Genomic DNA, 24,543 nt, shown 5'->3' with positions numbered 1-24,543 from the left:
CGCCTACCGGCGTCGTCAAAGAACTGACATTGTGCCGAGGCCGCCGAGACCGAACCGGAACCGCCTCACGGCGTCGACACGACTCCAGCGGCGTCGGAACATCAGAAAAAGGGCAGTAAGTGGAGTAGAGGGCGCCTAAGGCCCTGTGGAGACCTGAGAGACTGCTCTAAGGGGCTAGGGAGGTGCTGAAACCAACCTGACTGTGCCTGGGGTGAACTGGGACTAACCTAGAGAGGTGGTGTGGAGAGAGACAGCCAGGGCACTGGTATTCCCCCCCTTTGATCTACCTCAGTTTAGGCCTCAGCCTTGTCTCAGCCAGGGAGTAGCCCCCCTCAAGCCTTCCACAACCCTACAAGCTGTGCCTGGGCCAAATCAGCCCTTAGGAATTGAAATGTCAACTGATTACATGAGTGTTGCTGTATACTTTTAATTATTTATTGGGGGTACTGTATTTATTGAGTTTTTACCTATTTATTGCTTCACTATATTTATAGGTCCACAGGACTTGATGGTGTACAATATTTATTGGTACAGTATTTATTGCCTCAGAATATTTAATTGCCTGTATTACCTGCACTGATATTTATGTCCCTTGTATTTATGATCACCCCTATTTATTGAATCTTCAGATAATATTTATTTAACCTGCACTATTTAAAATTGTATATTGTGATTGACCTATTTATTTTTCCAATCAGCAACTAAGAGAAAAAGATAAAGAAGAATATTTTCATAATTTTTACGGTGTAGAGTCGTTTTTGGAACGGATGCACGCATGGTTATTGTATGGGTATATTGTATGCTTAGCACGGTGCCTGTTTCCTGACCACTCGAGCCAAGCTACCACAGTGTGTTCGGGGAGTCCACCACCACCCTGCGGAGTGGGAGTGGGCTGTTTCCAACAGTGAGGAAACACCAAAAGGGTTGGCCATGCCCTGAAAGCACAGTAGTGTCGACTCACCTTGCTAGCTAAATAGCCAGTGAGCGATGGATATACGTCTGGTGTAGTCTGTCAAAGATAATTCTCAAGAAGCTCTGGCTAATCAAATCTGTTAAAAGAATACGATGTGAGTAAGTGGTGGAATGTGTCAGGGTAGCGGATCGGAATTGCAGATCACAACACACATAATATTTAAAAAGAGGCACACACAAATGCCCTGTCCGTAAAACATTTCCTGCATCCGGGGTTAAAACCCCTTGTTCTCCTTATCTTTTTTGTGCGCTTCAGTGGCAATGTAGTTTTTTTTAATTCTCTTAAATTTCTTCTTCTTTTTGCACTTTACTTTTGGCTAGGAGGTGGGCTTAGCACATAGCTCTGCAAAGAGGGTGGGCAGTTGGGGTACAGGGTTTTTTCATAAAAACTGGATACAGTTGCATATTGTCTTTGTTGCGTTCCTCTTGCTCTCCTAATAGCTCTCCTGTTTCTATTGTGGAGCCATTTTGCTTTGATGATTTTACTTCTCTTCTGGCTGGTTTATTTCTGTTATGGCTTCCTTTTGTTCCCATTTAGTGACCAGCACTGTGCTATTTAGTAATAGCTTTATTTCGTGCCTCGTGGATTCTACCTTTGTGTTCTTTTCCCTATTGGATGGTGAGGGTCCCACTGCGGCTTCTACAATATGATTTTCTGCCACTACCCCGTTATCCCCATTTAGTGCCATAGGTTTCATTACATCTAACAGCCGTTACACACCATGTGTAGATGCTGGGTGGCTTGACTTTAAGGTTGCCAGCACTGGTGGACTTCTCCAGAGTTGCATGCAGGGTATACTCATTTGGTACCAACAAGTCGGGAGTTGGGGTAGCTAATGTTGACATTTCTAAGATGGTTTGCAGTGAGACATTGCGTGGGTGCCCTACCCTAAGCAAGGGGGGAAGTGATAAGGAGTGGTGCTCCCTGTTCGACAAGTTATTGGTCCCTGGCTCTCCCCGGTATTTATAGGATCTTTCTTGCTCTCGACCATTGTGCAACTACCTGTGGTCTTTCCAATCATCTCCAGCTTGGGTGCTTCAGCCCCTGCCCCGTTACTCACGGTCACAAGACCAGGATTGGCAATTTACTAGGGAACATCACCAGCATCACACATTCTTATACACAGATTCTAAGGACACATAACACACGCTTTCCCTATTACAGAAACATAACAAAAGGAACACACATGAGGAACACCTACAGTAATAAGAAGGAAAACAATCTAAAGCTACCACAACCTAAACTTCTAAAACATATTGAAATCCATAAACTTGACAGAAAGCTTCCTAGCTCTACTACTAGCCTAACTCTGCCATCTCTCAAACCTACTCCATTTGGACATAGGAAAAAAAGAATCATCATCCATAAGCAAACATGGCAAGACGTTGGCAGGAACAGGGGAAACAATACAAAATTACTCCTGCCCTCTATACACAGATATCTTACTCCTATTCCACACATTACCCCCTTCAACCTAAACTGCTCATTCTTATTGACTGAGACAGGATTAGACAGTTTAGATTGCGATTTATTATAACTCCTATGATGTCTACTGCTTACATAATCATACACTCCAGGCAGATTCTCAGAAGGGTGCCCTCTCTTTCCATCCAAATAAACTATATTTCTCTTTTTACATTCTTCAACTCTATGTATTACCCAAAAAATGATCTTCCTGTGTAGTTTCCTTGACATTCTCCTTCAATCACCATGGTGCTAGACGAGACCTCGTTTCCATCCGCTCTACATTGCGAATGGTGAAACCCCATAACGGAATTAAGCGTAGCCATGTAAGCAATATAGATTGGAATGCTCTGCTCACTTGCCGCAAGTTGGACAGCTTCCTTAACGACACAAGTGAAACGCTCAACTTGACCATTGGATTAAGGTGGTAAGAAGTAATCCTTTTATGCTCCACACCACATCTGACAAGAAAATTTGAAACCCTAATACAGGTCAACCGTGGCCTATTATCAGTAACCAAGTACTTAGTAACGTCCTCTTTACAAAAGGCATCTTACAAAAATGTATTACAGTACTCAAAATCACACTTTCATCAAAATTTAACTCTGGACATTTATCATAATAATTTACAACCACAATAGCCTAAACCTCCCTCCTTATCAGAGCCTGGAAGGGTCCATTCAGATCAATCCCAAATTTCCACCAAGGCCCTTCAGAAAGATCCAATGGCAAGGACTGAACCACACAAAATGTTGCCAAAATATCACTTCCACCACATAATTTGCCTTGCCTCAGCCAACGATCCACTACTTTATCCACCATTTGCCACTGAACATGTGAAGATTAATACAACAACCCTGGTCAGCATATTATAAGGAGGGGAGGGAATTAAATGTGGCAGCTAAAAGCCCGCTGTTTGGTGAAACATGCCACTGAACTTAGTGCCCTACTGGAATCAAATTAATGGGATATTCTTTTCATTACTGAAACTTGGATTCCCCCTGACTCAGAGGTGGATCTAGGAATAATTTGCTAATCCATAAACCGAGGGCTGAGAAAATAGGAGGGGGGAGTGGCTGTTATCTTTTTTTAAAAGGGAGTGAAACACCATACAAATGGATAACATCCAGGAGGTGGAACTAGTGAGTTTCACCCTCAAAACTAAAGGTGGGACTTATTTAGCCCTTGATGGGCAGAGGACAGGCCCACCAGGCCAGCAGAGGTTATGGTTCTCCTCCCTGCCCCCAGAGACGGACCCCCCTTCCCACATTTAGAGATTCTCTCATGCCTGGCAGGGATCTCTAAGTCTACAGAGGAGATACCACACAAGTGGCTACACTGTAGGCTGAGGGATATGTTGAGAGGCTGCCATGTTGTTTTGGGGCAGCTCAGAACCTCTGTTTCTTTTATCAAACACAACCTTACACGTGTAAATTTGTTATTGAAGAACAATCAATCATCCTGATGTGCAGTGATGTCCTTCCTTGTGTGCTGGGCTACTAATTTATTTCCCTGCCCAAGGCTGCCTTGCACTCCAGTGACGGACAGTCTGCAAGGTCGTGGGCTTGTGCCAACACAGCTAGCTGAAGGTCTGACAGGGCTACCCTGCAGTTGCCCCACCTCTAATTGGGTGGGGGACAAAAGCAAGTTTGGTTGGGGAGGTAAACTGCCAATTTATGGTAGCTGACTCGCTCTGCCAATCTATAAATGACCACCCCTACGTCTGCTTCACAGTGTTAAGGGGAACAGAAGTGAGAACGGGCAATGGTGGACAGGAGAGTACGAGAGGGAATATAATGTTATGTTTGCTACTTGTATAGCACACATGCCACCTCAAACGTTTGAGGGGACCGAAGAGGGAAGTATGTGATTTTAAAGGTGAGGGGGTACCAGGAAAGTGAGAAAGACAAAATGATTGCCTGAGACAGAGGAGATGGTACAACTTCCCCTTAATGCATTGCTGTCTAGGATGCGGGAAATGGCACTACTGCTCAGAAGAAGGGACATCACAACATGAATGCAGCGCTGAAGAAGGCACAGGGAAGGCTCTCTATGCCATGAAGATGAATGAACACCGTGGAATGCTTTGTCTTCTCTAATGAATGTGGTTCAGAGGTCATTGTCTATTCAGTTATATTCTTTTATTCCTTTCAGGGGATGAGCTGAGTGATTATCAGGTTTGTTGAATGCACCACATAAATGAAAAATTAAATAAGTAAATAATATAAGGACTGGGAGAACTCACACAATCATTTAATACAGAACCATAAAGAACACTAAAGATGTCTCAACACCAGTTCAATGGACTAATGTCCCAGTATATGGCATGCAACCTGCTTAATGCATGCATTTCAAGCAATGTTGGGTGCTAGTAACGCACACACAACAGACTGAAACATCTATAGACATTGATCTCAAGAGGGGATGCGGAAATCAAGGGGTGAAGGTGTACTAGAAAGCAGTAGCTCACAAGGAGCAGATTCACTGCTTGGCCAGGTCTCAGAAATCAGGGATAAGAGGGATCCTGGTATGGCACTGAGTTAGAGATCAGAGACACAGTGGGTAGGAAAGGCACTCGGACCGGACAAAGAGATTCCAGGAAAACAGTTGAGTCCACTTTTCCCATTCTCTTGGTCAATGTTTGATGGAAGCTACAGATCTTACCCCTTCTCTACATCCCAATTGAGACTTTGATGTCCAGAGGCAGCGCTTGACGATTGAGTAGGAAGGAGCAATAGGAAGTAGGAAGGGCTTCAGAGAGAACAGAGACATCAGGTGTCAAGTCAGATATATTTTCTAGGGTGGTGAAGGGCAGGCCCTGGCACTCTACTAGTCCAGGGCTACTGATTGGCGTAAGCTTACAGAGTTTCAACACTGACCCAAGACTGCCATAGCAGCTGCTCCGATCGGCGTTATTGGTCTTAATCTAAGAGGACTCGGTAGTGTTTAGGAACATTCAGGACCTATGTAAGACTTGGGGCTTATTTCAAACCAGGCTTTCAGGAGCACAGTTGGTGGTGATGGAAAGCTGCTAAAATGCGGAGGACTAGAGCCAACACAGCCCCAGCTGTGTAAGTGGAGGGCAGAAAAAAAGGGTTACTGAACCAAGGTCTTACGGCTGGAGGACAAGAGGCGAAAAAATTAGAGTCTGCTTCAAAAGATATATTTTGCCAATCACTGCATATCCCAAGCCCCAACTTAAAGAGAACATGCCCAGCACTCCAGCCCAGCCTACATTTTTTTCCACAGACCCCAAGTTCCAAAATATCTTTTAACTTCATCTCTGAGACCAAGATTCTCCTGAATCTGTATTTGATGGGTGTTTGCCAATACCAACATCCATAACAGGATGACAGTCTGCGGTCTATTCTGTGTGTGTGGAGTTGAAGTTAAGGGAGGTGGTTAAGCCCTCTGGGGTTTGTGTTTGAGGGCCATAGGATGGGGCTTGGACCACCTCAGATGGCCATGACAGCCTGGTAAGGAGTTTATTATCCAAGTGGCACTGGATGCCACAGACTATCCATCAAATTCAGAGATATCTGAATCTTATGGAATAAAGGTTTCTTGTATAGTGTTTGGTACATGAAAGAGCTACTTCAAAGCGCTGAGGAACACAAGATAGAAGGAAGAGGTATGAGAGACAGAGTGCCATCACAAAAGAGGGAAGACAAGAATCTGCTGTCATGTTGGTTCCTGGTGCAGCTTCTATCAGTCCATACATTTGCCTAAAATCAGTGCGTGGGACAGTTGGGGGAAGGAGGCAAAGTGAGAAAGAAGGGGCGACACAGGAGAGCGGGAAGAAGGGTGAGCTGCTGAGTCAATAGAACAGCACTGTTTCATGTAGTTTGAAGAAAGAATTAGATGGAAGAGATTTACTTTAAAATATAGCCTCGCTGTTAAGTCTTTGCTGAATTTAAAGTCTTGTAAAAGGTCCAGTAAATGCTGGATCAAAATAGACAGAAAGGCAAGCTATATTGTCTCCCATGCAATGAAGAAGAAATATAAGACTGGGCTGAATGACTAGAACTAATCACGCTGGGTTTGAGTGCTCCACTAGGCAATTAGATATTTGTATTTCGAAAGGAAGCGTCATTTTTACATATTTCCTTCAAATATTAGTTCATGCACCCTCTGTTGAGATGCCCATTCGATCACCCTTCACTACAAAAAGACAGAAATACCTGAATAGTTCAAGTTATGGGTATATGTAATTAAAGGAATGTAAAAGATCACTGCAGTCTGATAATCTGTTAAATTGCACTTTTCTTGCCACACGACATTTTTATTTTGTGGGCGTTCAATATTGCTGCCTTTACATCAGATGCCTTTCCTTTTTAAATAAGACAGACTGCTGACTCTCTGAAATAGAAGTCACATTCAGTTCTCGATCACTGCTGGTGGTCGTGTTGTAATGTGCATGCGTTGAGAAATCAAATGGAACGCCTTAAATTAGGTATAAACAATAAAGCATCTCCTACTGGTTTAAAAAAAAAGCCCTTCCAAAACTATTTCATCTCTAATTAACGTGGTTCGGAGGTCATTGTTTATTCAGTTCTATCCTTTTATTCCTTTCAGGGGATGCACTGAGTGATTATCAGGTTTGTAGAAGGCACCAAGTAAATACATAAATGAAAAACTAAATAAGTAAAGAATATAATTCGAAGTCTAACCGCGATCCAGAAAAAAGGGGTTTCCGAGCATATATGTTGAAACTGAAAGGTGACCTGTGACCTCCCCCCCTCCACCCCTCCACCCCTTCCGAATGTTTACTAAATTGCCGTGGAGACTGAGGACAAAGTACAGTTACACACCGATGAGGTTTGCCTAACCCTCTTATGGATTTTGCATATCTCCATAGCATCAGCATAAACCCCTGATGACATCACACCATCTGCACTATGATGTCACCAGGCAAGTGGAACATGAAAACAACGTACTTGAACGGGGATAACTCAGCTGTAGCAGAAGCAAGGAGAGGACATTATATAATCAGCAATCACCTCAGAGACTACACAACGAACTGTCCACGTTAATGGTTAAATTAATTAAACAGGCAGAAAGATCACTTGAAAAACACAATCGCTGCTGTGATTTTCCGTTCCACCCCCACAGCCTCGGGGCACATGGTCTTTCCCAAATGTGATGAGGAACACATTGTGACATATTCTGGGTATATATAAAGGTCAGTTACTAGGGAGCCGTCGCATTGAAGACCCTGACATGGTCACGAGGCAACCTCTGCTGGAGCCTGAGACCAACGAGAAGACGTAGTTCATGACTGAATTACACGGACTCCCTCAATGGAAGAGGAGAGGGTTACGCTGCCTGCCACAAAGAGAGAATGTGAGTTAGCACACCTTAACCCCCTCTAAAGCATTCTAGACAAATCCTCCCTTCTACACCACTTCATGAGGCCTTCTAAACCCGAATTCTCCGAAGACACTTATTTTTCTTCCAATCTTCTCAATCCTCGCCCTTCCCCAATCTGTCCATTCCCTAAACCTGCCTTATTACAAATCTGTTTTCTCTGTTCCCATTTATACCCCCTCCAGACGCCCATACCTTACTCTTGTTACCTTCAATCACCTCAACCTGTCACACATGCTGCCCAAATCATATTGTCATCCCTCCCTTGAACCCAGTCTGTTTAATTCTACTCCCCTACATTACGCTCATTATACCTACTACTCGTACCCCATTTCTATCATCAACCCCATTCCTTCTGACTGTCACCCACTTCAATTTGCCTCCCATTTTACACACTCCATCCTTCATTATCTGCCATCCTTCCACACCTCGACTCCTTACTTCAAAGCACTTCACTTGTCCCAAAGCTTAATTTACCCAAACCCCCCCCCAGCCCCATTTTCTAACAATTCGACCTCTCCATTATCATTACAAGTTTGGGTTACATCGGATAAATATGTTTTAATTATTATGTTGTTTATGAAAGTGTTTTATGCTTTTATGGCTTATTGACGAATACAGATGGTTTTGACTGGCTGCATCGGATATTGGCATAAGCACTGTTTGAGCCTAATCTCAAATTCGGAGTAGTGTGAAATTGCTGCACTTTCGGTTGTCAGGCATAACAGACTAACTCAGGGAAAGGGCAGATTTTGGGTGTGGCAAACCCGCATTTGCACATAATTTCCTATTCCGACCATTTACTCTGAATGCGGAGGTGAAATCGTGGGGGCGAAACACTGTTAACTGAGTTACCCTGTGGAGATTTTTACTACGCCGTAGTTCTGTGGCATTTGTAATAACGTCATTGATTTAAAACACATTTTTTGATAAGACAGAGACTGTAAAACCCCAGTCACCCAAATGTTGGTCTTACATGAATGTGTTTACCCAAAAAAATGGATTTATTCTTTATGGAGCACAAGCGCAGAATTATGTCACGTCTGGAGCTCAAACAGTAAATTTACCCACTAATATTGGTAGTGAGTTTGGCTGAATTTAGAAAATAAATACAAGTTTATATGTTTGTAGGGAGATATTTAAGTAGGGTCGAGATTTATCCAATCCATATTATGGCGTTTATCTCTCTGCAAATGATGTTTTTGGAGTTTTTGTTTCCATGCGGAAGCACCATTTGATAAGAAGGATGGAAAAGCTTCTTGGGGAGGATGGAGGGTTGTCTGGTAAAATTGTGAGTGTTCCCTGGGGCCTCCACTGAAGAGGGTGACATTATTTTTCTTCTCCCAGTTTCGAGCCTCTCAATGCTTTGGCTTCTGGTAATGCAGTGAACACTAAGCTAGGTATTCAGGGCACGAGTTGAGGGTACACGCGGCTGGACGGCGTCCACCCACTATTTTCACTGGGTGAACGCCATCCACCCTGCCAAGAAGTCAGGCCCCACTGAATAATGTGCTGAACTAGTCCAGTCCACACTTTCACCAGCGCCTGCACATTGTCTGCTTTCCATCTGCAACAAGGTGCAGGCGGGGACTGGCATTCTTATTTTACACTCCTGCTGGCCCATAACAAAGGCCGATTTTAAGGTGTCATCAGACCTCCTTTTGTTCGAGTCTCCTAGCTGGGAGCAGTCAGGAGCCTCACACCTGATGCAAATGAAGCGGAGGGAAAACAAAGGCCCACATACTTAAGAGAGGCAGCTTTTCACTTTGTTCAGTCCCTGTTTATGGGATATGCATGCACTGTAAGAATGTCAGATGTGTTGGTCTTTCTCAGTATTTCCACAAAACTAATTGCATTTATATAGAGCTTTCTTCCCCTAAGGAGGCATTGAAATAACTTAAGTACCACTATTTTTTCTTGTATAGCCCTACTCATTCCAATGCAGATTGTCAGAGCTCTTTACATCAACATGTGCACATTACATGTACAATAAATTATATGTTTGTAAATGAATGAACAAGATGTGTTACATAAAACTGGGGGATTGCAAGGTGTAGAAGTCACATATCATCTTCCATAGCTCACTGTGATATTATCCTCGCAATACGCTCAGTGCTTAATTTGTAAAACATTAAGTGCCAGGGCTCTGACCAGGAGGGGCCACTGCAGCTTGCACCACCCCTCGCCCTGTCATTGCTGCCAAAATGACTACTAACCATCTCTATCGCATGTAAAAGCGACAGTTCAGATTATTCCAGGTCCCCAAAGCTAAAGGAATGGCTGGGGAGGCAAGTGTGGACATATTTTAAATTGCATTGTAATCCTAAACACCGTTGTTCTGCTCATCTCTAAATTAGATGAGCAGGGCCACCATGTGGTAGACTGTTTTAAGTATGGTATTGACACTTAGGTGCCGGTGTCGAGCACTGAAAACAAGTGCCGGTGCTGAGCACCGGAAAGCACCGTCTCAAATTAAGCACTGAATGCGCTCAAACGTACACATGAAAGACCTGCTAAACATATATGTGAGGGCTTTAGATCTGATGTCACTTCCTGTAAAGACGTGGCTTGTGATGCCACTTTCTATGATGTCAATTCTGTGATGCCATGTGTGATGTCGCGCGCCGTGGTTACATGCATACTGCCTAGCTAGGTTTGTTCCCTCCGCTTTTGTTTTTTAGGACTTGTGCCTTGTATGTATGCCTCCTGTAACGGATTTGTAGTTGATGCAGCAGGTCTTACAAGAAATGTAAGGCTGGGCTGAATGACTAGAATTAATCACGCGGGGTTTGAGTGCTCCACTAAGTAGAAAAATACCCATGCAATTAGATATTACGAAAATATGCGACGTTTTAACATATTTCCTTCAAATATTAGTTCATGCACCCTCTGTTGACATGCCCATTCGTACACACGTCACTACAAAAATACATAAACACCTGAATTGTTCAAGTTATGGGTATATTTAACAAAAATTTAAAAGATCACTGCATTCTGATAATCTGTTAAAAATGCACTTTTCATGCCACACGACATTTTTACTTTGTGGGCGTTCAATATTGCTGCGTTTACATTAGATGCCTTTCCTTTTTAAATAAGACAGACTGCTGACTCTGAAACGGAAGTCACATTCAGTTCTCGATCACTGCTGTTGGTCGTATTGTAATGTACATGTGTTGAGAAATCAAATGGAACGCCTTAAATTAGGTATAAACAATAAACCATCTCCTGCTGGTTTAAAAAAGGCCTTCCAAAAGTATTTCTTCTCTTTCATGCACCTGTCTAATTTTACTCCTATTGTAGCTGTGCTGGCAGCTTCTTGCACCCTCCTCCTTGCCCTGACTCCTTCAGATGACGTGGGTCTATGCTGTGCATGCCCACCTCTTCCAAATTTGACTGCATTCAATTCTGCCTTCATCACTGGGGCGCACAGCTGTGGTGTGTCAGCAGTGGTGTGTCAGCAGTGAAGTGCACAGCAGTGGTGCGTCAACAGTGGGGTGTCAGCAGTGGCGTGTCAGCAGTGAAGTGCACAGCAGTGGTGTGGCAGCAGTGGTGTAGCAGCAGTGAAGTGCACAGCAGTGGTGTGTCAGCAGTGGCGTGTCAGCAGTGAAGTGCACAGCAGTGGTGTTTCAGCAGTGATGTGTCAGTAGTGAAGAGCACTGCAGTGGTGTGTCAGCAGTGGCATGTCAGTAGTGGTGTGTCAACAGTGAAGTGCACAGCAGTGGTGTGTCAGCAGTGAGGCACACAGCAGTGGTGTGTCAGCAGTGAGGCACACAGCAGTGGTGCGTCAACAGTGGGGTTTCAGCAGTGGCGTGTCAGCAGTGAAGTGCACAGCAGTGGTGTGGCAGCAGTGGTGTAGCAGCAGTGAAGTGCACAGCAGTGGTGTGTCAGCAGTGGCGTGTCAGCAGTGGCGTGTCAGCAGTGAAGTGCACAGCAGTGGTGTTTCAGTAGTGAAGAGCACTGTAGTGGTGTGTCAGCAGTGGCATGTCAGTAGTGGTGTGTCAGCAGTGAAGTGCACAGCAGTGGTGTGTCAGCAGTGAGGCACACAGCAGTGGCGTGTCAGCAGTGGCGTGTCAGCAGTGGTGTGTCAGCAATGAAGTGCACAGCAGTGGTGTGTCATCAGTGAAGTGCACAGCAGTGGTGTGTCAGCAATGTTGTCAGCAGTGGTCTGTCATCATTGGAGCGCACAGTAGTAGTGTGTCAGCAGTGGCACGTCAGTAGTATTGTGTTAACAGTGGTATGTCATCATTGTGGAGTACAGCAGTGGTGTGTCATTATTGAGGCACACAGCAATGGGTTGTCAGCAGTGGTGTATCAGCAGTGGACTGCCATCATTGGAGCGCACATGCAGTAGTCTGTCTGAAGTGTTTTGTCAGCAGTGGTGTGTCATCATTGTAGAGCTCAGCAAAGATGTGTCAGCAGTGGCATATCAACAATGGAGTGTCAGCAGTGGTCAGTCATCATTGGGGCACACAGCAGTGTTTTGTCAGCAGTGACTCTCTATCGTCATTAGGGTGCACAGCAATGGTGTATCAGCAGTGTTTTCAGCAGTGGTTCATCATCATTGGGGCACACAGCAGTGGTGTGTCAGCAGTGGTGTGTCAGCAGTGATGTGTCAGCAGTGTTGTGTCAGCAGCGGCATGTCAACAGTGTTGTGTCATCAGTATTGTGTCAGCAGCGGTGCGTCGGCAGTGATGTGTCTGCAGTGATGTGTCAGCAGTGGTGTGTCAACGATGTGTCAGCAGTGATGTGTCATTATTGGCGTGTCAGCAGCAGTGGTGTGTCAGCAGTGAGGCACACACCAGTGGTGTGTCAGCAGTGGTGCATCAGCCGTGATGTGTCAGCAGTGATGTCAGCAGTGATGTGTCATTATTGGTGTGTCAGCAGCGGCATGTCAGCAGTAATGTCAGCAGCAGCGTGTCAACAGTGTTGCGTCAGCAGTGTTGTGTCAGCAGTGGTGTGTCAGCAGTGATGTTTCAGCAGTGATGTCAGCAGTGATGTGTCAGCAGTGGTGTGTCACCAGTGGTGTGTCAGCAATGGTGTGCCAACAGTGAAGCGCACAGCAGTGGTGTGTCAGCAGTGAAGCACACACCACTGGTGTGTCAGCAGTGATGTGTCAGCAGTCAGGCGCACAGCAATGGCATGTTAGCATTGAGGCACACACCAGTGGTGTGTCAGCAGTGAGGCGCACAGAAGTGGTGTGGCAGCAGAGGGGTGCAGAGCAGTGGTTTATCATCATTTCGGGGTTCAGCAGTGGTCTGTCATCACCAGGGCAAAGAGCAGAGGTCTACCATCATTAGGGCGCACAGCTGTGGCCTGTCATCATTGGGGCGCACAGCTGCGGTCTGTCATCGGGGCGCACAGCTGTGACCTGTCATCATTGGGGCACACAGCTGTGGTCCCTCATAATTGTGGGGCCCAGCAGTGGCGTGTCAGCAGTGGGGTGCACAGCAATTGTCTGTCATCATTGTGGGGCCCAGAAGTGGTGTGTCAACAGTGGCATGTCAGCAGTGAGGCACACAACAGTGGAATGTCAGCAGTGAGGTGCACAACAGTGGCATGTCAGCAGTGGGGCGCACAGAGGGGTGTGTCAACAGTGGCGTGTCAGCACTGGGGTGCACAGAAGGGGTGTGTCAACAGTGGCGTGTCAGCAGTGGGGCACACAGCAGTGGTGTGTCAGCCGTGATGTGTCAGCAGTGATGTCAGCAGTGATGTGTCATCATTGGTGTGTCAGCAGCGGCATGTCAGCAGTAATGTCAGCAGCAGCGTGTCAACAGTGTTGCGTCAGCAGTGTTGTGTCAGCAGTGGTGCGTCAGCAGTGATGTCTCAGCAGTGATGTCAGCAGTGATGTGTCAGCAGTGGTGTGTCACCAGTGGTGTGTCAGCAATGGTGTGCCAACAGTGAAGCGCTCAGCAGTGGTGTGTCAGCAGTGAAGCACACACCACTGGTGTGTCAGCAGTGGTGTGTCAGCAGTGAGGCGCACAGCAATGGCATGTAAGCATTGAGGCACACAGCAGTGGTGTGTCAGCAGTGAGGCGCACAGAAGTGGTGTGTCAGCAGAGGGGTGCAGAGCAGTGGTTTATCATCATTTCAGGGTTCAGCAGTGGTCTGTCATCACCAGGGCAAAGAGCAGAGGTCTACCATCATTAGGGCGCACAGCTGTGGCCTGTCATCATTGGGGCGCACAGCTGCAGTCTGTCATCGGGGCGCACAGCTGTGACCTGTCATCATTGGGGCACACAGCTGTGGTCCCTCATAATTGTGGGGCCCAGCAGCGATGTGTCAGCAGTGGTGTGTCAGCAGTGGTGTGTCAGCGGTGGCGTGCCAGCAGTGGTGTGTCAGCGACAGTGTGTCAGCAGTGGTGTGTCAGCAGTGGTGTGACTGCAGTGGTGTCTACAGTGGTGTGTCAGCAGTGGTGTGTCAGCAATGGCATGTCGGCAGTGGTGAGTCAGCAGCAGCATGTCAGCAGCGGCATGTCAGCAGTGGTGTGTCAGCAGTGATGTCTGCAGCGATGTGTTAGCAGTGGTGTGTCAGCAGTGGTGTGTCAGCAGTGGTGTCAGCAGTGGTGTGTCAGCAGTGGTGTGTCAGCTGTGGTGTCAGGAGCGGCGTGTCAGCAGTGGTGTGTCAGCAGTGGTGTCAGCAGCGTCGTGTGGGCAGCGGCGTCAGCAGTGATGTATCAGCAGTGGTGTGTCAGCAGCGGCGTCAGTAGTGATGACTCAGCAGCGATGTGTTAGCAGTGGTGTGTCAGCAGCGATGTGTCAGCAGTGATGTGTCAGAAGTGGTGTCAGCAGCAGCGTGTCAGCAGTGGTGTGTCAGCAGTGGTGTCAGCAGTGGCAAATCAGCAGCGGTGCGTTAGCAGCGTCATGTCAGCAGTGGCGTGTCAGCAGTGGCGTGTCAGCAATGGCATGTCAGCAGTGGCGTGTCAGCAGTGGCATGTCAGCAGTGGTGTCTGCAGCGGCGTGTCAGCAGCGGCATGTCAGTAGAGGCATGTCAGCAGTGGCGTGTCAGTAGTGACATGTCAGCAGCTGCATGTCAGCAGTAGTGTATCACCAGTGGTGTGTCAGCAGCAGCGTCAGCAGTGATGAATCAGCAGCGGTGTGTCAGCAGTGGCGTGTCAGCAGTGGTGTGTCAGCAGTGGTGTCAGCAGCGGCGTGTCAGCACCGGCGTGTCAGCAGCGGTGTGTCAGCAGCGGCGTGTCAGCAGTGGAGTGTCAGCAGTGGTGTCAACAGCAGCGTGTCAGCAGTGGTGTGTCGGCAGCAGGGTGTCAGCGGTGGTGTGTCAGCAGCGGTGTATCAGCAGCGGTGTGTCAGCACCGGTGTGTCAGCATCGGTGTGTCAGCAGCGGTGTGTCAGCAGTGGTGTGTCAGCAGCAGCATCAGCAGCGATGAATCAGCAGCGGTGTGTCAGCAGTGGCGTGTCAGCAGCGGTGTGTCAGCAGTGGTGTCAGCAGCGGCGTGTCAGCAGCGGTGTGTCAGCAGCGGTGTGTCAGCAGCGGCGTGTCAGCAGTGGTGTGTCAGCAGTGGTGTCAACAGCAGCGTGTCAGCAGTGGTGTGTCAGCAGCAGGGTGTCAGCAGCAGCTTGTCAGCAGTGGTGTGTCAGCAGCGGTGTGTCAGCAGCGGTGTGTCAGCAGCGGTGTGTCAGCAGCAGTGTGTCAGCAGCGGTGTGTCAACAGCGGTGTGTCAGCAGTGGCATGTCAGCAGTGCCGTGTACGCAGCGGTGTCAGCAGTGGTGTGTCAGCAGTGGTGTCAGCAGTGGCATGTCAGCAATGGCGTGTCAGCAGCGATGTGTCAGCAGTGGTGTGTCAGCAGCGGTGTGTCAGCAGCAGCTTGTCAGCAGCGATGTGTCAGCAGTGGTGTGTCAGCAGTGGTGTCTGCAGTGGCGTGTCTGCAGCGGCATGTCAGCAGTGGCTTGTCAGCAGTGGCTTGTCAGCAGTGGGGTGTCAGCAGTGGCATGTCAGCAGTGGTGTGTCAGCAGCAGTGTGTCAGCAGTGGTGTATCAGCAGTGGACTGCCATCATTGGAGCGCACATGCAGTAGTCTGTCTGAAGTGGTGTGTCAGCAGTGGTGTGTCATCATTGGGGGGCACATCAGTGGTCTGTCGACAGTGTTTTGTCAGCAGTGGTATGTCCTCATTGTAGAGCTCAGCAAAGATGTGTCAGCAGTGGCATATCAACAATGGAGTGTCAGCAGTGGTCAGTCATCATTGGGGCACACAGCAGTGTTTTGTCAGCAGTGACTCTCTATCGTCATTAGGGTGCACAGCAATGGTGTATCAGCAGTGTTTTCAGCAGTGGTTCATCATCATTGGGGCACACAGCAGTGGTGTGTCAGCAGTGGTGTGTCAGCAGTGATGTGTCAGCAGTGTTGTGTCAGCAGTGGCATGTCAACAGTGTTGTGTCATCAGTATTGTGTCAGCAGCGGTGCGTCGGCAGTGATGTGTCTGCAGTGATGTGTCAGCAGTGGTGTGTCAACGATGTGTCAGCAGTGATGTGTCATTATTGGCGTGTCAGCAGCAGTGGTGTGTCAGCAGTGAGGCACACACCAGTGGTGTGTCAGCAGTGGTGCATCAGCCGTGATGTGTCAGCAGTGATGTCAGCAGTGATGTGTCATTATTGGTGTGTCAGCAGCGGCATGTCAGCAGTAATGTCAGCAGCAGCGTGTCAACAGTGTTGCGTCAGCAGTGTTGTGTCAGCAGTGGTGCATCAGCAGTGATGTTTCAGCAGTGATGTCAGCAGTGATGTGTCAGCAGTGGTGTGTCACCAGTGGTGTGTCAGCAATGGTGTGCCAACAGTGAAGTGCACAGCAGTGGTGTGTCAGCAGTGAAGCACACACCACTGGTGTGTCAGCAGTGATGTGTCAGCAGTCAGGCGCACAGCAATGGCATGTTAGCATTGAGGCACACACCAGTGGTGTGTCAGCAGTGAGGCGCACAGAAGTGGTGTGGCAGCAGAGGGGTGCAGAGCAGTGGTTTATCATCATTTCGGGGTTCAGCAGTGGTCTGTCATCACCAGGGCAAAGAGCAGAGGTCTACCATCATTAGGGCGCACAGCTGTGGCCTGTCATCATTGGGGCGCACAGCTGCGGTCTGTCATCGGGGCGCACAGCTGTGACCTGTCATCATTGGGGCACACAGCTGTGGTCCCTCATAATTGTGGGGCCCAGCAGTGGCGTGTCAGCAGTGGGGTGCACAGCAATTGTCTGTCATCATTGTGGGGCCCAGAAGTGGTGTGTCAACAGTGGCATGTCAGCAGTGAGGCACACAACAGTGGAATGTCAGCAGTGAGGTGCACAACAGTGGCATGTCAGCAGTGGGGCGCACAGAGGGGTGTGTCAACAGTGGCGTGTCAGCACTGGGGTGCACAGAAGGGGTGTGTCAACAGTGGCGTGTCAGCAGTGGGGCACACAGCAGTGGTGTGTCAGCCGTGATTTGTCAGCAGTGATGTCAGCAGTGATGTGTCATCATTGGTGTGTCAGCAGCGGCATGTCAGCAGTAATGTCAGCAGCAGCATGTCAACAGTGTTGCGTCAGCAGTGTTGTGTCAGCAGTGGTGCGTCAGCAGTGATGTCTCAGCAGTGATGTCAGCAGTGATGTGTCAGCAGTGGTGTGTCACCAGTGGTGTGTCAGTAATGGTGTGCCAACAGTGAAGCGCACAGCAGTGGTGTGTCAGCAGTGAAGCACACACCACTGGTGTGTCAGCAGTGGTGTGTCAGCAGTGAGGCGCACAGCAATGGCATGTAAGCATTGAGGCACACAGCAGTGGTGTGTCAGCAGTGAGGCGCACAGAAGTGGTGTGTCAGCAGAGGGGTGCAGAGCAGTGGTTTATCATCATTTCAGGGTTCAGCAGTGGTCTATCATCACCAGGGCAAAGAGCAGAGGTCTACCATCATTAGGGCGCACAGCTGTGGCCTGTCATCATTGGGGCGCACAGCTGCAGTCTGTCATCGGGGCGCACAGCTGTGACCTGTCATCATTGGGGCACACAGCTGTGGTCCCTCATAATTGTGGGGCCCAGCAGTGGCGTGTCAGCAGTGGGGTGCACAGCAATTGTCTGTCATCATTGTGGGGCCCAGAAGTGGTGTGTCAACAGTGGCATGTCAGCAGTGAGGCACACAACAGTGGAATGTCAGCAGTGAGGTGCACAACAGTGGCATGTCAGCAGTGGGGCGCACAGAAGGGGTGTGTCAACAGTGGTGTGTCAGCACTGGGGTGCACAGAAGGGGTGTGTCAGCAGTGGCGTGTCAGCAGTGGGATGCACAGCAGTGGTGTGTCAGCAGTGAGGCACACAGCAGTGGTGTGTCAGCAGTAGCGTGTCATCAGTGGTGTGTCAGCAGTGAGGTGCACAGCAGTGGCATGTGAGAAGTGAGGCACACAGCAGTGGTGTGTCAGCAGTGGCATGTAAGCAGTGGTGTGTCAGTAGTGAAGTGCACAGCAGTGGTGTGTCAGCAGTGAGGTGCACAACAGTGGTGTGTCAGCAGTGAGGCACACAGCAGTAGTGTGTCAGCAGTGGCGTGTCAGCGGTGGTGTGTCAGCAGTGAGACACACAGCAGTGGTGTGTCAGCAGTGGCGTGTCAGCAGTGGTGTGTCAGCAGTGGTGCAGCAGCAGTGGTTTGTCAGCAGTGGTGTGTCAGCAGAGGCATCAGCAGTGATGAGTCAGCAGCGATGTGTCAGCAGTGGTGTGTCAGCAGTGGCATCAGCAGTGATGTGTCAGCAGCAATGTGTCAGCAGTGGTGTGTCAGTGGCGGTGTGTCACCAGTGGTGTATCAGCAGTGGTGTGACAGCAGTGGTGTCTGCAGTGGTATCTGCAGTGGTGTGTCAGCAGTGGTGTGTCAGCAGTGGTGTGTCAGCAACGGCGTGTCGGCAGTGGTGTGTCAGCAGCAGCATGTCAGCAGTGGCATGTCAGCAGTGGTGTGTCAGCAGTGATGTCTGCAGCGACGTGTTAGCAGTGGTGTGTCAGTGAGGCGCACAGCAGTGGTGTGTCAGCAGAGGGGTGCAGAGCAGTGGTTTATCATCATTTCGGGGTTCAGCAGTGGTCTGTCATCACCAGGGCGTAGAGCAGAGGTCTATCATCATTAGGGCGCACAGCTGTGGCCTGTCATCATTGGGGCGCACAGCTGCGGTCTGTCATCGGGGCGCACAGCTGTGACCTATAATCATTGGGGCGCATAGCTGTGGTCCCTCATAATTGTGGGGCCCCGCAGTGGCGTGTCAGCAGTGGGGCACACAGCAATTGTCTGTCATCATTGTGGGGCCCAGAAGTGGTGTGTCAACAGTGGTGTGTCAGCAGTGAGGCACACAACAGTGGAGTGTCAGCAGTGAGGTGCAGAACAGTGGCATGTCAGCAGTGGGGCGCACAGAAGGGGTGTGTCAACAGTGGCATGTCAGCACTGGGGTGCACAGAAGGGGTGTGTCAACAGTGGCGTGTCAGCAGTGGGATGCACAGCAGTGGTGTGTCAGCAGTGAGGCACACAGCAGTGGTGTGTCAGCAGTAGCATGTCAGCAGTGGTGTGTCAGCAGTGAGGCGCACAGCAGTGGCATGTGAGAAGTGAGGCACACAGCAGTGGTGTGTCAGCAGTGGCATGTAAGCAGTGGTGTGTCAGTAGTGAAGTGCACAGCAGTGGTGTGTCAGCAGTGAGGTGCACAACAGTGGTGTGTCAGCAGTGAGGCACACAGCAGTAGTGTGTCAGCAGTGGCGTGTCAGCGGTGGTGTGTCAGCAGTGAGACACACAGCAGTGGTGTGTCAGCAGTGGCGTGTCAGCAATGGTGTGTCAGCAGTGGTGTGTCAGCAGTGGTGCAGCAGCAGTGGTTTGTCAGCAGTGGTGTGTCAGCAGCGGCATCAGCAGTGATGTGTCAGCAGCGATGTGTCAGCAGTGGTGTGTCAGCAGTGGTGTGTCAGCGGTGGCGTGCCAGCAGTGGTGTGTCAGCGACAGTGTGTCAGCAGTGGTGTATCAGCAGTGGTGTGACTGCAGTGGTGTCTACAGTGGTGTGTCAGCAGTGGTGTGTCAGCAATGGCATGTCGGCAGTGGTGAGTCAGCAGCAGCATGTCAGCAGCGGCATGTCAGCAGTGGTGTGTCAGCAGTGATGTCTGCAGCGATGTGTTAGCAGTGGTGTGTCAGCAGTGGTGTGTCAGCAGTGGTGTCAGCAGTGGTGTGTCAGCAGTGGTGTGTCAGCTGTGGTGTCAGGAGCGGCGTGTCAGCAGTGGTGTGTCAGCAGTAGTGTCAGCAGCATCGTGTGGGCAGCGGCGTCAGCAGTGATGTATCAGCAGTGGTGTGTCAGCAGCGGCGTCAGTAGTGATGACTCAGCAGCGATGTGTTAGCAGTGGTGTGTCAGCAGCGATGTGTCAGCAGTGATGTGTCAGAAGTGGTGTCAGCAGCAGCGTGTCAGCAGTGGTGTGTCAGCAGTGGTGTCAGCAGTGGCAAATCAGCAGCGGTGTGTTAGCAGCGTCATGTCAGCAGTGGCGTGTCAGCAGTGGCGTGTCAGCAGTGGCATGTCAGCAGTGGCGTGTCAGCAGTGGCATGTCAGCAGTGGTGTCTGCAGCGGCGTGTCAGCAGCGGCATGTCAGTAGAGGCATGTCAGCAGTGGCGTGTCAGTAGTGACATGTCAGCAGCTGCATGTCAGCAGTAGTGTATCACCAGTGGTGTGTCAGCAGCAGCGTCAGCAGTGATGAACCAGCAGCGGTGTGTCAGCAGTGGCGTGTCAGCAGCGGTGTGTCAGCAGTGGTGTCAGCAGTGGCGTGTCAGCACCGGCGTGTCAGCAGCGGTGTGTCAGCAGCGGCGTGTCAGCAGTGGAGTGTCAGCAGTGGTGTCAACAGCAGCGTGTCAGCAGTGGTGTGTCGGCAGCAGGGTGTCAGCGGTGGTGTGTCAGCAGCGGTGTATCAGCAGCGGTGTGTCAGCACCGGTGTGTCAGCATCGGTGTGTCAGCAGCGGTGTGTCAGCAGTGGTGTGTCAGCAGCAGCGTCAGCAGCGATGAATCAGCAGCGGTGTGTCAGCAGTGGCGTGTCAGCAGCGGTGTGTCAGCAGTGGTGTCAGCAGCGGCGTGTCAGCAGCGGTGTGTCAGCAGCGGTGTGTCAGCAGCGGCGTGTCAGCAGTGGTGTGTCAGCAGTGGTGTCAACAGCAGCGTGTCAGCAGTGGTGTGTCAGCAGCAGGGTGTCAGCAGCAGCTTGTCAGCAGTGGTGTGTCAGCAGCGGTGTGTCAGCAGCGGTGTGTCAGCAGCGGTGTGTCAGCAGCAGTGTGTCAGCAGCGGTGTGTCAACAGCGGTGTGTCAGCAGTGGCATGTCAGCAGTGGCGTGTAAGCAGCGGTGTCAGCAGTGGTGTGTCAGCAGTGGTGTCAGCAGTGGCATGTCAGCAGTGGCGTGTCAGCAGCGATGTGTCAGCAGCGGTGTGTCAGCAGCGGCATGCCAGCAGTGCTGTGTCAGCAGTGGTGTCAGCAGCAGCATGTCAGCAGTGGTGTGTCAGCAGCGGTGTGTCAGCAGCAGCTTGTCAGCAGCGATGTGTCAGCAGTGGTGTGTCAGCAGTGGTGTCTGCAGTGGCGTGTCTGCAGCGGCATGTCAGCAGTGGCTTGTCAGCAGTGGCTTGTCAGCAGTGGGGTGTCAGCAGTGGCATGTCAGCAGTGGTGTGTCAGCAGCAGTGTGTCAGCAGTGGTGTCAGCAGCAGAGTGTCAGCAGCGATGTGTCAGTATTGTTGTGTAAGCAGTGGTGTGTCAGCAACAGTGTGTCAGCAGTGGTGTCAGCAGCAGAGTGTCAGCAGCGATGTGTCAGTAGTGGTGTCAGCAGCGGTGTATCAGCAGCGGCATGTCAGCAGTGGCTCGTCAGCAGTGGCTCGTCAGCAGTGGGGTGTCAGCAGTGGCTTATCAGCAGTGGCTTGTCAGTAGTGGGGTGTCAGCAGTGGCATGTCAGCAGTGGCTTGTCAGCAGTGGCTTGTCAGCAGTGGTGTCTACAGAGGCATGTCAGCAGTGATGTGTCAGCAGTGATGTGTCAGCAGTGGTGTGTCAGCAGTAGTGTGTCAGCAGTGGTGTGTCTGCAGTGGTGTGTCTGCAGTGGTGTGTCAGCAGTGGCGTGTCAGCAGTGGCATGTCAGCAGTGGTGTCTGCATCGGCGTGTCAGCAGCGGCATGTCAGCAGCGGCATGTCAGCAGTGGCGTGTCAGTAGTGACATGTCAGCAGCGGCATGTCAGCAGTAGTGTATCACCAGTGGTGTGTCAGCAGCAGCGTCAGCAGCGATGAATCAGCAGCGGTGTGTCAGCAGTGGCGTGTCAGCAGCGGTGTGTCAGCAGTGGTGTCAGCAGCGGCGTGTCAGCAGCGGCGTGTCAGCAGCGGCATGTCAGCAGCGGCGTGTCAGCAGTGGTGTGTCAGCAGTGGTGTCAACAGCAGCGTGTCAGCAGTGGTGTGTCAGCAGCGGGGTGTCAGCGGTGGTGTGTCAGCAGCGGTGTATCAGCAGCGGTGTGTCAGCAGCGGTGTGTCAGCAGCGGTGTGTCAGCAGTGGTGTGTCAACAGCAGCGTCAGCAGCGATGAATCAGCAGCGGTGTGTCAGCAGTGGCGTGTCAGCAGCGGTGTGTCAGCAGTGGTGTCAGCAGCGGCGTGTCAGCAGCGGCATGTCAGCAGCGGTGTGTCAGCAGCGGCGTGTCAGCAGTGGTGTGTCAGCAGTGGTGTCAACAGCAGCGTGTCAGCAGTGGTGTGTCAGCAGCGGGGTGTCAGCAGCAGCTTGTCAGCAGTGGTGTGTCAGCAGCGGTGTATCAGCAGCGGTGTGTCAGCAGCGGTGTGTCAGCAGCGGTGTGTCAACAGCAGCGTGTCAGCAGTGGCATGTCAGCAGTGGCGAGTAAGCAGCGGTGTCAGCAGTGGTGTGTCAGCAGTGGTGTCAGCAGTGGCATGTCAGCAGCGGCGTGTCAGCAGCGATGTGTCAGCAGCGGTGTGTCAGCAGCGGCGTGCCAGCAGTGCTGTGTCAGCAGTGGTGTCAGCAGCATCATGTCAGCAGTGGTGTGTCAGCAGCGGTGTGTCAGCAGCAGCTTGTCAGCAGCGATGTGTCAGCAGTGGTGTGTCAGCAGTGGTGTCTGCAGCGGCGTGTCTGCAGCAGCGTGTCAGCAGTGGCTTGTCAGCAGTGGCTTGTCAGCAGTGGGGTGTCAGCAGTGGCATGTCAGCAGTGGTGTGTCAGCAGCAGTGTGTCAGCAGTGGTGTCAGCAGCAGAGTGTCAGCAGCGATGTGTCAGTATTGTTGTGTAAGCAGTGGTGTGTCAGCAGCAGTGTGTCAGCAGTGGTGTCAGCTGCAGAGTGTCAGCAGCGATGTGTCAGTAGTGGTGTCAGCAGCGGCGTATCAGCAGCGGAGTGTCAGCAGTGGCTCGTCAGCAGTGGCTCGTCAGCAGTGGGGTGTCAGCAGTGGCTTGTCAGCAGTGGCTTGTCAGCAGTGGGGTGTCAGCAGTGGCATGTCAGCAGTGGCCTGTCAGCAGTGGCTTGTCAGCAGTGGTGTCTACAGAGGCATGTCAGCAGTGATGTGTCAGCAGTGATGTGTCAGCAGTGGTGTGTCAGCAGTGGTGTGTCAGCAGTGGTGTGTCAGCAGTGGTGTGTCTGCAGTGGTGTGTCTGCAGTGGTGTGTCTGCAGTGGTGTCAGCAGCGGCATGTCTCAAGTAAGTGGAGTGTCAGCAGTAGTGTGTCAGCAGTGGTGTCAGCAGCAGAGTGTCAGCAGCGATGTGTCAGTAGTGGTGTGTAAGCAGTGGTGTGACCAACGTCGTGTCAGCATCGTCGTGTCAGCAGTGGGGTGTCAGCAGCGGCATGTCAGCAGTGGTGTGTCAGCAGTGGTGTCTACAGAGGCATGTCAGCAGCGGGATGTCAGCAGTGGTGTGTCAGCAGTCGTGTCAGCAGCGGTAGGTCAGCAATGGTGTGTCAGTGGCGGTGTGTCAGCAGTCGTGTCAACAGTCATGTCAGCAGCGGCGTGTCAGCAATGGTGTGTCAGCAGCAGTGTGTCAACAGCGGTGTGTCAGCAGTGGTGCGTCAGCAGCAGCGTGTCAGCAGTGGTGTCAACAGCAGCGTGTCAGCAGTGGTGTGTCAGCAGCGGGGTGTCAGCAGCAGCTTGTCAGCAGTGGTGTGTCAGCAGCGGTGTATCAGCAGCGGTGTGTCAGCAGTGATATGTCAGCAGCGGTGTGTCAGCAGTAGTGTGTCAACAGCGGCGTGTCAGCAGTGGCATGTCAGCAGTGGTGTGTAAGCAGCGGTGTCAGCAGTGGTGTGTCAGCAGTGGTGTCAGCAGTGGCTTATCAGCAGCGGCATGTAAGCAGCGATGTGTCAGCAGCGGTGTGTTAGCAGTGGTGTGTCAGCAGCGGTGTGTCAGCAGTGGTGTCAGCAGCAGCTTGTCAGCAGCGATGTGTCAGCAGTGGTGTGTCAGCAGTGGTGTCTGCAGTGGCGTGTCTGCAGCGGCGTGTCAGCAGAGGCTTGTCAGCAGTGGCTTGTCAGCAGTGGTGTGTCAGCAGCAGTGTGTCAGCAGTGGTGTCAGCAGCAGAGTGTCAGCAGCGATGTGTCAGTATTGTTTTGTAAGCAGTGCTGTGTCAGCAGCAGTGTGTCAGCAGTGGTGTCAGCAGCGATGTTTCAGTAGTGGTGTCAGCAGCGGCGTATCAGCAGCGGCGTGTCAGCAGTGGCTTGTCAGCAGTGGGGTGTCAGCAGTGGCTTGTCAGCAGTGGCTTGTCAGCAGTGGCTTGTCAGCAGTGGCATGTCAGCAGTGGCTTGTCAGCAGTGGCTTGTCAGCAGTGGTGTGTCAGCAGTGGTGTCT

The sequence above is a fragment of the Triturus cristatus genome, chromosome 4_2 (assembly GCF_964204655.1).
Source record: "Triturus cristatus chromosome 4_2, aTriCri1.1, whole genome shotgun sequence".
In the NCBI taxonomy this organism is placed as follows: domain Eukaryota; kingdom Metazoa; phylum Chordata; class Amphibia; order Caudata; family Salamandridae; genus Triturus; species Triturus cristatus.
This window is presented reverse-complemented; position numbering follows the sequence as displayed.